We start from the raw sequence: 13,434 nt of genomic DNA on the forward strand, positions 1-13,434 counted from the left end.
TAACCCCTTTATGCATTAAGTTTATTCATTCTCCACAACGACATGTCATCTCCATTTAACTTATAATAAAATGGAGACTCAGCAAGTTTAAGACTTTACTCAATGTCATATTGCTAGAATATGAACAAAATAATCTAGTTCCAGATCCTATCTTCCCAGCTTTTTTGCTACACTGCTTCTCTTCAATGCCATAGATTTTGAGTTCTGTATACGATCCTCATGCATGCTCATTTATTTTTCCCTTTCTCCTATTACTTTGTCCTCTTCCTCAAAGAATACCTTGGTTTTTCTCAAATTAAGTGAGTGAGTAAAGAATTAATGAGCCAATAAAAAGTCTTCATTACTCATGTCTAAACCCCTTACCGTCCAGTTGTCCCACCGCCTCTGAAACTCCCCTATCAAAGGTCATAGTTAAATAGGAAAATGATTGCACATGGATGGGAAAATAGGGAATCATTTTGGAAACTGTTGCACTAGTCCAAGTGAGAGAGGTTGGTTGCTAGGACTAGAGTAATAGTAATGAAAATGGGGAATGTCAGATTATTTTTGAGATAGTTCAGAGATAAAGCTATGTATTCACTGATTGAGCAGATGTAGGAGCTGAGGGGAAGGGAGGAATAATGGATGCCTCCTAAGTTTTTGGCTTGATAATCTGTGGATGATGTTGCTGTTTATGAAGAATAGTGTTCTTGGAGAAGGTTTGGGAAAAATATGGAAATTGAGCAGGCCTTTCTTTTGTTTTTTGTGTTGATTTCTGGGTGAGTGTTGTAGGGTAGAGATGCGAAAGGATTATAAGACTCTGGAGCTCAGAGAAGAGTTGTTGGCATGAAAATTACAGGTGAATCCATAGATGTGATCCTTTAGGGAGAGAATATAGGCAGAAGAAAGAAGCAGCCAAGGAAAGGGTGCTATCGTTTAGGAGCTAACCAGAGAAGAAGGTAATAAAGGATGATAAGAAGGAATAGGCAATAATGTAGGAATAAAATGAGAAATGTGGTGTTACTGGAAATTACATATGTACTCCTTAATGTTTTTGGAATCTATCCTAATCGTGAATATTCTGCCTCCAGTACATGAAAGGCCTTCCTCAACTTTTCTGACAAACTCCTAGTCTTCCTTTAAGACTTAGCTCAGTTCCTCTGGAAGTGTTCTCTGATTATTCACATGTTGCTTCGTAGTTGGGCATGTCTATAGCACTATACCCCCCAACTATGCCTTAGCCCCAATAAGTGGGCACTTAGGACTACCTAGTCTAACTGTCTTATCTTAATCCTAATCTTACTGTTCTACTGAGGTGAGCATCTTGGGGGAAGTCAGTAAGTCTTTTATTTCTGAATCTCTAGCAACTAGCACAGTAACTGTGGAAAAATAAGTATTTAACTATTGTTGGTTGAATAAAGTATATGAATGCCTTTCTTTTGAGCTCCAATATTTAATGTCAAGCCATTTAATTTCTACTCGAGAGCTCCACCTAGACGCTCAACCTTGAGCCCCACCTGGAGTTCAAATTTTGCATATCTCAAATTGATCTTACTCACTTTCCTTAAGATTTCCTTCTTCTATGTCTCTTTATGGTGCCAATATTCTCTTTTTTCCTTCAAAAGGAAATAAGAAATCTCTTTTGACTCTTCTTTCTACATAGCTAGGCAACCACTATTCTTTCCCTTTTCCTTCCATATCTCTTGAATCTGTGTCCTATTTCTTTCCCCTAGTTAGCATCTTGCCCAAGGTTACTGAGCTATTTAGAAACAGAGCCAGGATTGGAATCCATTCCATCTGACTCACTAAGTAATATCACCTTTCTGGCTTATGCTTGGTTAACTGCAATCCTTTGATAATATGAGAGGCAATTCCAAGGAATATAACTTGTAAATTTCTGGAACACTTTGGGAAGGAAAATACTCCATGGACTTTTGTTTTGTCTTATGTCTGAGACATAAACCAGCTATTTTATGAGGCATTGACAGAGAAATAGATGGATGGACTGGTTTATTTTCCTCAATAGGATGCAATTTGATGACTGCCTAAGGATATAAAGTTTATAAAATAGTAAAGTATTTGTATCTAGAATATTTCTTTTAAAAATCATCAGCTGCATTAACTAGGACATCTTACTTTCACTCCCAAAGTTCTATTCTGCTTAGTTTTGACGTCTTCTCCTAAGATTAATTTCCTCCCTAGGCTCTCATCCTAGCCACAAGCTGAACTTTATCTGGATTTTTCTACATTTCTGTCTTAATCCAGAGTGATATCCAGGGAATGTTTGCTGGAAAAATGAGTAAAATTATTGAATGTACATAATGCTTAGTAAATGAATATGTAAATATGTATACATAGTAATGCCAGCTAGGTGACTGGTTTTTGTTTTTGTTTTTGTTTCCTTCTTCTTCTTTCTTACCATTTGGCTGTCAAGTGAATATGGAGGGACATTACCCCCATCACATCGTGACACTATATCACCACTAAGAGTTGCACCATCTCCAAAATCATGAATTTACACATTCTTTCTGTCTTCTACTCTACGTAAATTTTGCACGAACTATTAAATTCATTGGTTCCATCAGTTTATGTGATCCCCTACTTACAAAAATCTCTAGTTCAGTTTTCCACTTCAGCCTGATTAAAATAACTGGATGTGAACTCTTGCTAAAAAAAACTGTCCAAAATATATGAAATGACTGTTTCAGACAATATGCAACAGGGGAAGTGCCGTACTGTGGTTCATCCATGATTATCCAGTTGGTACAAGAACATGGTGCACAGAGCATAAATTCAAACACAGCATGGTAGTCTTGCTGAGATGAAAGGGAGAGTCAAAGAACTTTGAAAGACTGAGGCAACTGGAATTTGTGGAACAGAGTACCAGAAATGAGAAGAGCTGAACAAATAAACTGCTATGGACTGAACTGTGTCACCCCAAAAATCAGATATTGAAGCCCACGCTCCAAACATGGAAATTCTTAGAGTTAGGATCTTGTTTAGGAAATCTGTGAAAAACCTATATCTAACATCATGTTTAATTATGAAACACTGAACGCTTTCTTCCTAAATCAGGTGTGAGGTAGACGTGTCTCTTCTTTCATCGACTCTGTCTGCTCAGAACTTTACTGGAGACCCTAGCTATTGTATTTAAGTCAAGAGAGAAAAATAAAAGGCAAATATAAGGGAAAGAAGAAAGTAAGGCTATATTTCTTTCATAGAAAATATGATCATGTATTTAAAAGATTTAAAAGAATCAAACAAAAACCCCTATTCAAACAAATTAGCAAGATCTCAGGATATATTGTCAACATATAATTATAGTTTTATTTCTGTATATTAGAAAAATAATTGGGAAATGAAAATTTAGAAATACAATTTATAATAGTATCAAAAACATGAAATACTTAGGCATACGTTTAACAAAATATGTAGTCTTTACACTGAAAACTACAAGTCATTGCCAGAAGAAAGAAGACTTAAATAAATGACAAGATATAACATTATACTGAATTGGAAGATTCACTTTTGTTAAGATGTAAACTGTGGAAGGAGCCAAGATGCCCTTCCACAAATAGATAAAGAAGATGTGGTACATACAAATAATGAAATACTATTCAGCCATCAGAAAGGATGCCTACCCACCATTCACATCCACATGGATGGAACTGGAGGGGATTATTCTAAGTGAAACAAGACAAGCAGAGAAAGATAATTACATGGTTTCATTCATATGTGGAACATAAATAATAGCACGGAAGATCATAGGGGAAGGGAGGGAAAACTGAAGGGGGTGAAATCAGAGAGGGAGACAAACCATGAGGGACTGGGCTCTGTGAATCAAAGTGAGGGTTTCAAAGGGGAAGAGGATAGAGTGATGGGGTAGCCTAGTGATGGTTATTAAGGAGGGCACCTGTTGCAATGAGCACTGGGCATTATATGCAACTCATGAATCATTGAACGCTACATCAAAAACTAACGATGTACTATATGGTGTCTAACTGAACACAATAATAATAGAAAAAGATGTAAATTTTCCTCTAGATGAACTATACGTTCAGCGTAATCTCAACCAAAATCCAAGCAAGTTTTTCATTGAGAAGGTGATTCTAAAATTCATATAAATATGAAAAGATTTAGAATATTCAAAATGATTTTTAATAGGAGACCAACATTGAGATACTTATAATATCTGATGTCAGGACTTACTGAAAATTTATAGACATCAGAACAGAGTGAGACTGGGGTAAGGATAGGCAAACAGAACAGTGGAACTTGATACTTATCTCCAACTCAGACCTCTCCTTTGAGCTCCACAACATATTTTAAGAACTATTTTACATCTCTTCTTGAATGCCTTTAAGACATCCTAAGCTTCATATATCTGAAACTCAACCCATTATCTTTTTCTCTAAAACTGATACTTTCATTCTGTTCTACAGCTCCTTCATTTGCATTCCCCCAATAATTGTGCAAACCAGAAACTTAAGAGTAATCCTTAAGCCTCTCTCTCTCTTTGATCCCTCACTGATAACAGGGACTTTCAGCTTTATCTTCTCTATGTATTTCGATTTCACCCATATTTCTCTATTTCCACAACCCTATTCTAGTATCTGTTTCTTGGACTTCCATAAAAGTTTCCTAAACTAATAACCCATATCTACTCTTAATACTACCACAGTATATTTTTGAAATGAAAATTTTATCATGTTAAACCTTGCTTAATATGTTTCAGTGTCTTTAGAATGATTCTAGAGGAAAGATAAATTATAATATAGCTTTCAAGATTTTATCTGATCTAGTCCCTATTTGTCTCCCTGGCATCATCTTGCACCACGCTGTCTCTTGCTTTCTTAGACAGTATTGCTTATATTTTGTTTTTATGCAGAGGAATACTAGCACTCACAATATAGTTGTCAACTGAATGAACAAAGACATTACATAACCCAACAATACTACCAGCAAACATATAATAATCTTCCTATTTCCTATCGAAATTTCACAATATGTTGCCGTTACATCTGAAGTTCGAACTTCTGGGACAATTGACATAGTTGAGTTACTGATGTGTGCATGTGCTCCACAATGTTAGGAGTCTTATAGTGTCTTCTAAAAGTCAGTGATCATTTTTGTGTTTTTGATATACATTATGCTTTTCTATTTAGCTACCATCTTATGAAATTGAGAATGGAAAGGTTTACCTTAAAATTATATTCCAGCATGTGCTCCCCTGTCTATTATGTGAAGTTCAAAGGCCATGAAAACATAATATGTCAGGATAAAACCCATAACAGAAGATGTGAATAGGACACTTCCAGGGGATGTACCAGAGATTATGTGCAGTTTCCTGAGTACTAACTAAAACTCCATCCAGTTCTCTTTCTTTAAGCAAGCATACTGTAAGCAAGTGGGTGTGAATGACATTATTTGGGGGATAATCTTATATCTGATTTCTAGTGTTCTAAAATTACATCATTCAGAAATTTCAGATTTACCTGCCATTAATAATAAATTACTTGTAGTGTATCTCACCAGTAAACTGGGCACAGGAATGCATTATGACACTGAATTATACAAACTACTTTTTTAGGAGGTAATATTGAACAGTTTCACACCATAACTGGGTTCTAGCCTGAATGAATGTAACAATACCCATGCTGAGTACCAGAGGGTAAACTTTGCACACATTTATATGCCAACATTAAAATATGCTTTTATTTAAAAACATTTCTCTCTTGGATGTGTCCATAGACCCACATATTCATGCATGTGCCCAATAATATTGCTTGTAAATTCCTTACCCACAAATATTGGAGAGTAGAGGTCATGGAATTCTTGTTAATAATATATATTCTTTAAACAGTTATAAGATTGTATAAGAAAGTAATATCCTCAGGGTTTATGTGCTGTGGTTAAATCCATTAGCGGCTCTGTACATGGAGGAGTTAATAGGAGTTTATAGGCTCCAATGGTTTAGCTGTCTCATTTCTCTTTGTCATCCCTGATGGTCAAAGTCTGTGAGAAAAGTTGAATATTTGTTCTCCTAATCCCTGTAGCAATCTCTTCTATGTCATCATCTAGCTTTCTCTTGAAACCTGGAGCCCAGAGCTCTCTACAGGAGTATATGACATTGTTTTTGTTTTGTTTTGCTTTTTCTTTTTAGATTTTATTTATTTATTTGAGAGAGAGAGAGAGAGAGAGAGAGAGAGAGAGCATGCAAGAGTTGGGGAAGGGTCAAAGGGAGAAGCAGACTCCCTGTTCAGGAGAGAACCAGATGCAGGCCAGGACCCAGAGAACAAGATGCGGGCCAGGACCCTGGGATCATGATCTGAGCCTAACCAACTAAGCCACCCAGGTGCCCCTATGCTGTAAATCTTTAACCTCAAGAAGGGCTTTTTCTGAAAATATGTTAAATCTAACTTAATACTACTTCCACCCACAGATCCTCGTTCTGATTCCTGGGCCATACTCAACAAACCTCCTCAGTAGCCTGCTTCCTCCTATGATATTTCTTTATCACTCTTGTTGTCTTCAATTTTCATTTTTTCCTGCTTAATCTCCCCAGTTCCACCAACTATTTTCCATGAGAAATGTTTCTGTATCCTCTCACACAATGCCCTCTTGGACAGTAGAATTCCCAAGATGGAAAGTGGTGTTTCAGATTGATACCATTCACCAATTTTTATTTATTTATTTATTTATTTTTAACGTTCGGGGGATGCTTGAGGAAGCATCATACAAGCTGAGGCAGATGGCGAGAGGAAGGTATGCAGGCAGAGGGAGCACTAGAGGGAATGCATACAACCATGAAGGTCTGTGGTGTCACAAGATTCATTATGGCTGCCAAGTAGAGTATGTTATACTAAGGAGTTTGGTAATTTTCCTTCAGGTTTTCCAGAGCTTTTGAAGATTTCTAAACCGAGCCATTGCATGGTATGATTCATGTTTTTAAAAAAATCTCCTTTGGTGTTAGTGTTGCAGGCAGTTTGCAAAGGAATAAAATCAGTTCAGGAAAACCAGTTAGGAGATTTGTCCAAGTAAAAGGGATTTGATAGAAGCAGAGATGGATCCTGGGCACATCTTTTTTAAAAATCCACAAGATTAGGTAAATAATGAGGGGTTATTTCTAAAATATATGCCGTTAAGAATACACTTAGAGTTTAGGTCCCTACTAACCCTATGAAACACACCAATATCCTGTATAATGGTTCAGAAACAGATTTGCTGCACTCAGTGAGCTGTGGCCATGCGAAGTTATACATTAGGCCAAACTTATCTTGAGATTTCCTTGTTCTGACTATTTCTCCTATATTTTTGCCATGTTTCTTTCTGTGTTCTTTCTGCAGGCCACAGGAGTCAAGGTGTCATTTTTCCTTCATCTTGCCTCATGGGAAAAAGGAAACAGCATAGTTAGCAAAAAGGAAAAAAAAAAAAAAAGGAAAGAAATAAAGAAAAAAAACCATCTCACAATTGTAGACACATAGCTTAACTCTGCTACCAATTGCTTTTATAATCCTAGACAAGTCTACTTTTCTGACATTCAATTTCTTTATCAGTAAAAATATTCAGAGGTCCTTTGGATGGATGGAGATAGATAGACAGACAGGTAATTAGACAGACAGACAGATAGATATAGAAATAATAGTCAATGCCTGACATACACTATGCACTGAACTAAACAAGGTAAAAATATTCACACCAAGGCATAGATTTAAAATTTATAAAGGATTCAGAAGAACAATGAAGTAGAGAAATCATTATTTGATAACATCTCTGTCAAATCACATTTCAAAAATTAACAGTTACATGGTCTCTGCCAGCTCAACTCCCTGGGGTAAAGAGGTCGGCAATGATTGCTCCAGTGATGGACATCTAATGGAACACTGAGTTGGAGAAGAGGACCCACTAAAAATATGAAGCCTTAGCAACCTGGAGTTGCTGAGGACAGTGGCATGTCATGTCCAGGGATTGTTGCAGTCTCACAGTTCTGGTTTTGTTTCATGAGGGCAGAATAGTCTTTTGCTGCCATGATACAGGATAAGAGTATGTTTATTCCAATGAAATGCTGATTTTCATGGCCCCTCTCTCTCTCCATGACTCCTCCATTACCAAGTCAAAGGACACGGCATAGCCTCTGAACGAGCCATATTTGGTTCAGTTATGAATTATTTAAAGTTCCAAGTCTTGGGTTAGAAAGTGAAGGGGATGGGGTAGATGGCAAGTGTTGGAACCAGCATTTTGTCAAAGTGTTTGTTATCTGGCTTCTTGCCAGACACTGGTGCCTGCTGACTTATGAGTGACACTTTTATCTTGGAAGTGCAGAGCTGAGCCTGATGGAAAGATTAACTGGGTTACATTCTACTCAGGAATGTTTTAAAGTCTAAATAAGCTAGAGAATCCCCTTTGCTTGGACTTGGTGCTGGCTCAGCAGCTTTATTTCTACCTCTGCTTTCACCTGGTCCTTCTGTTCTTCTGTTAGGAGAAACTTGGGGGAAGGCGGGGCTTCCTGAATCCTACACTGCATTATATTAGCAGGTTGTCAATGTCTCACCACCTTCCCTGCAAAGCAGGTACTGTTACAGAATTAGCAGACCGCACCACCATTTCAGGGATCGTTCAGCAAAGCCTGGTTTTCTTTTTCACTCTCAGTGTAAAAGGGCAGACTGGAGAAGTCGCCCTAGGGAAGGTCCATATAGGATAGATGGAGAGTTTGGATGGTTGAAAGGCGACTACTCATGCCTTGAGCCCCTCTTCTGTATCAGTGTGATCCTATGTGCTAGGGACAGGGAATACAGGAGACATAAACCACCTGTGCTATAAAGAGAGCACAGAACATGGGTTAAATGATTGGGAGATGGCCAGCTGAGTAAACACCATGATCTCCCTACCCACCCAGGATTCTGCTCTGGCACATGCATATGAGGACTCCTCTTGGAAGTGAATCTGTTAGGTCAACCTCTCCTATATTAAATCCAAATGCTAGAGATTTCCATCTACATCTACCATGGATTGATTCTTCATAAATAGGAAACCATTCTTGAGGAAACAAACTCCATATTTCATAAACACATGAATCAGAGTATGATTTTATTTTATTTAAAAGATGCCTCCTTCAGATCTCAAAATGTACCCAATAGTGGCTCATTGACCAAATATGTGCACGCTATTTCCAACTCTCATAATTGCGTTTACTAATTCACTCAGATAGTGAATGATTGGTAAGTGCCGACTAGCACCCAGGCTTGTATCCACAGAGGATTTCAAGTAGAGGATACCAAGGAAAATAAGATAATGTGTTTATCTATCTGTATAATCCCTAGAGTGCAAGTGCCTTGAAATCAGAGGGTTCATTTTCTAGCTTCTTTCTGCTTTCATTCCTTTCTTCCATTCCTTTCTATCGGCCATCTAATAGATACTGAATAAAGGATTTTTGAAGGATGAGTGAATGGGTTAATGGAAGAATGATCCTACTGAAATAAAGCCGAATACATCTTTCTCTTTTAAACAGATAGGTAACTATTCAGTGGGCCTTCACTAAGATAAGCAACTGCTCTGAGGTCCTCTATATCATGAATAGTAAAAGAATTTATCAGTCCAGAATATGAGTCTCTTCTCTGCCTAATTATTCAAAGGAGAAGTTTAAGGATATAAATGAAATAGTAGTCTTGTGTGTGTGGAGTAGGCTATATATGTTATCCATGTAAGTAAAATTTAGAAGGCCATTGAAATAAATAAGCCATGAATTTCCCAAAATTATGGTGGTGAAAAAAAGGTGGAAAGTTCTCCTGTTCATCTGAGCACCGAATATTTTTAAGCCAACTCTTAAATATATAAATGCAGATAAGTTTAGATTATCCCATGTTCCATACCCAGAGATCTCTGGAATTGTCAAGTGACCATAATACTCTTATAAAAACTTATCAATCCTTAGAAAAATATACAAAATCCATTAATAATATAATAAAATGTCTGATGATATAACTTTCAATCAAACAGAGTGTTTGATAGCTGTGGAATGAACCAAGCATTTACAGAGCACCTACTTTATAACAGGTCCCTATCTGCAGGAATACGCTAATTAATAAGATCCTCAAAGAGCTAATATCTCAGCTAGTGAGACAAGACACAGCAAACTTATCTGACACCAGAAGATTTAAAAGACAATCTTGTAACACCATACTAGTTATGGCAGTCAATTCCTAAAAGCATGATAATAAAAACAAATGAATGGTTTAGGGGGACAGCCCCCTACCATAATCATTCTTACCTGCCTTGACCTTGAATTTTGAAGCTGATCTACACATGACCCATTGGGTTGGCTCCTGATAAAAAGGAGTCTGGGCCCTTTGCTTCTTCTAGGAATTATCTTATACTTTCTGCTTTTTTTTCCCCATTTGTTTTGTATTCTTCATTCTGTCCCCACATCTCCTGGTTTTGAGGTCCAGAGTTCTCCTTAAATTTTAGAAAGTTTCAGGAACTCTTGTTTTCGACTCCAGGCACTCCTTATCAGACATGGCTCCAGCAACTGGGTCCAGGCCCCAGGACTGTGCCATAGAAAAGCCTCTTAGCTGAGACACTATGTAGCTGTTTTCCAAGTTTCACCTTTGGGATAGATGTAGGGATATTTAATTTTATGATGCTGAAAACCCCATCTTCATTTTAGATGGATATTTTATTTCTACCATAATTTGAATTTATATGTTTTTTTCTGACAGTGAAATGACATTATTTGTATATGAGAGAATATGAAGCTGGATTTTTCAGATTCAAAAGGAGTTTCATTGCTTGAAACAACCAAATATTTTCACTAGCATCTGGGAGTAAAGCCAATAAACATAAGTGGTCAGTTTCTTTATTATTAGGATGAGGGGATTTGAGTATGACTATTTCTCAAGTTCTTTGTAAGTTTTTAATTTCCAAGGACTCTTTAACCTTAATTCCTACAGAAGAAGGAACTTAGGAAGCCTACATGACAATTCTCTTATTTCACAGATATGGCAAAGAAAGATCAAAGGGAAATGACTTGTTCAAAATCACACATCAATTGAGGGCAGAGATGAAGTTGGATTTGGGGCCTCATGCCTCTATTCTGCCCATGGTCCCAGAGAAGACAGGCTGGAGGTGTACTTATGGAAGTAAGTGCTTAAAATTTTCCACAAAAACATTTGGCACATTCGCACGTACTAAATGTTGGGTTTTGATTTAAATACTCAGCTGTCATAGAAGCCATCAGGATTGGCAACTGATCCCTCAGCTTATATTGGTCTACAGCCCAGTAAAGTACCTGGGCTTGGTCCTGAGCCTAAGGTGCTCATATTTGCTCTTGCTTCCTGCTGACCATTTAGCCCTTGCTGGAAAAATATTCCTATACCCACCATGAAGGTGCAGTGGATTTAACTTCTGTGCTTTTCCATATGTGCCTTCTTCTAATTGAAGCATCATATTCAGCACTTCTAACCTAGAAAACATTTTATTTCATATTCCATTACTAAGTATTTTAGAATTCAGGAATGACATCCAATTTTTTCCAAGAAATCTTAGGAAAGGTCTGACACTGTCTAGGCAGTACTGATGGCTTTAATCAAAGAATGCTTAATGTATGTTGAAGGGGCTTCTTCTAACTCACTTCACTAGTCTCTTCTGAATTTTCAGATAATCATAATGTGCTTCCATTTATTCTGGAAATTCAAAGTGATAACACACTTTCTTGATGAAGTCATTCTATGAAAAAAGGAAACTTTGAATATTATAAGACAGGTTCATTTTTCCTTGGAATAATAAAAGCTGTGGCCACAACCATTTTGCAGTTCCTTCCCCCCTTCCCCGCTGCCTCCAGCTACCATTCCTAGATTTAAAACCCTGGAAAAAGTACAGTTTCACCAGCCACCACTCGTACCCAGTGTCAGCAGCTCATATAAAACCAGGGAAAATATAGTCAGGATTAAAGAAATCTGTAAAACTGTGAAGTAAGGCCATAGCATGTAAAATGCAATTCCTCTTACCAAGTACATAATTTATTAAGAAAGCTCTTTATAGGAAATCTGCTTGACACCTTATACTTGGCAACTACTTACTTTTTTTTTTAGAAGAACAAAAATGGACAGAATGTTTCCCAATATGGAAATTCATTAATTTTTAATAAATATCTCTATGTCTGTGTTTCATACTCCTCTGCCCCCAAGCACAGTTCTCCTTTCCCATCTTTCTTCCTCAGTCCTAAAATGAGTCACCTCCTATAACCAGACTAGAACTAACAAGGCTTCATCCCTTCTCCCACCCCCATCTTCACTGTCTCTTCCCTCTCCCCTCCTCCACCACACCCACTATTAAGTGAGGAGCCTTTGGCTTTGGGACTCCAACTGGTATTCACTTTCACTACCCTCCTAGTTCTGTGAGCCATGTCCAGCTTTGTAATGGAGGGTGAGTGGATTTGATCTTCCTCTGTGGTTATTTTCTTAAGAAAATAATTATTTTCAATTAGCCATAATTTAGGACAGCTTTGCAAATGAAGGAGCCCTTCATTTTCAGATCTCTTTTTTCAAAATACGATAAAGGGGAGTCAATGTCATAAGTGCTTTCTCTTGGCCAACTGCTCCCCCTCCACCCCGTGCTCCCAGGCACATATTGTTCTTGTATATCTGAGCTGCCTGACATCCTCGGGTTGCAGAAGCTTCACAAATGCTTTTAGCTGCATGTTGAGTGGGGCCATGTAATCATCAGGACTTGGGTGTAGAGATTAGCTTTTGATCTTCTAACATTGTTGTCTTTTGCACTTTCCAAAACTCCACTTAGTTTTCTGGAAAGGGAATGCTCTGATTTATTTTTTCAAAGTGAAGTCCTAATATATTATATTATATTATCATCTTTAGGGATTCTTTCTATTCTGAGGAAAGGATAGGAAAGGCCTAACTCATTCATTTCAGAGGCAAAACTACCATCAGGGAGTGAGGCAGGAGAGAGGGTGAAGGATAGCATAATATGTGGCCATTGATCAATGAAGAACAGGTGAAGAGGAAATAGAGTGAAGGCCCCACCCCAAGCCCTACTCAGAGAAGTTCTAGGTCAGCAAGCATGATGATCCTGCCCTTGGTTTTTCAACTCTGTTCATACCCACAGTTCCGTTGTTTGCCAAGGGCCTGCCTCAGGCCAAGGGTAAGCCATGGTCACTGAAAAGAGCTATGTGTAGAGCAGGGGTACTGGGGTGTAGGTATTGGTCATGTCCTCCTACATTTCTTATTTAAAACTTTTCACCCAAGACAATGTATCCCAGGGCAAAATCTTAGGTTGTCTCTTCCTGCTTTATGTGTGGAGACATCATGTTTAAAAAAACTCAATCTGAGTTCAAGCTTTTAAGAATTTATTTCAAGAAAAACATCAAAAAATTTGTAAAACTCTTCCCTTAGGATTTTCATTTTCATCTACTAGTCCATATACCAGTAACAGGCCAGTCAGACA

The 13,434-nt window shown here is 37.7% G+C and overlaps 1 long non-coding RNA gene across 1 annotated transcript in view; it reads left to right on the forward strand.

Annotated features, from left to right (window-relative positions):
* Positions 1–11,108, forward strand: part of LOC132022223 (uncharacterized) — a 166,464-nt gene extending 155,356 nt beyond the window's left edge. The window contains exon 3 of the long non-coding RNA XR_009405548.1: positions 10,972–11,108. This is a non-coding gene — a long non-coding RNA (uncharacterized LOC132022223). The remainder of the gene's footprint in view (positions 1–10,971) is intronic.
* The last annotated feature ends 2,326 nt before the right edge of the window (positions 11,109–13,434 follow it).

Source organism: Mustela nigripes, chromosome 7, assembly GCF_022355385.1.
Source record: "Mustela nigripes isolate SB6536 chromosome 7, MUSNIG.SB6536, whole genome shotgun sequence".
Classification (NCBI taxonomy): Eukaryota; Metazoa; Chordata; class Mammalia; order Carnivora; family Mustelidae; genus Mustela; species Mustela nigripes.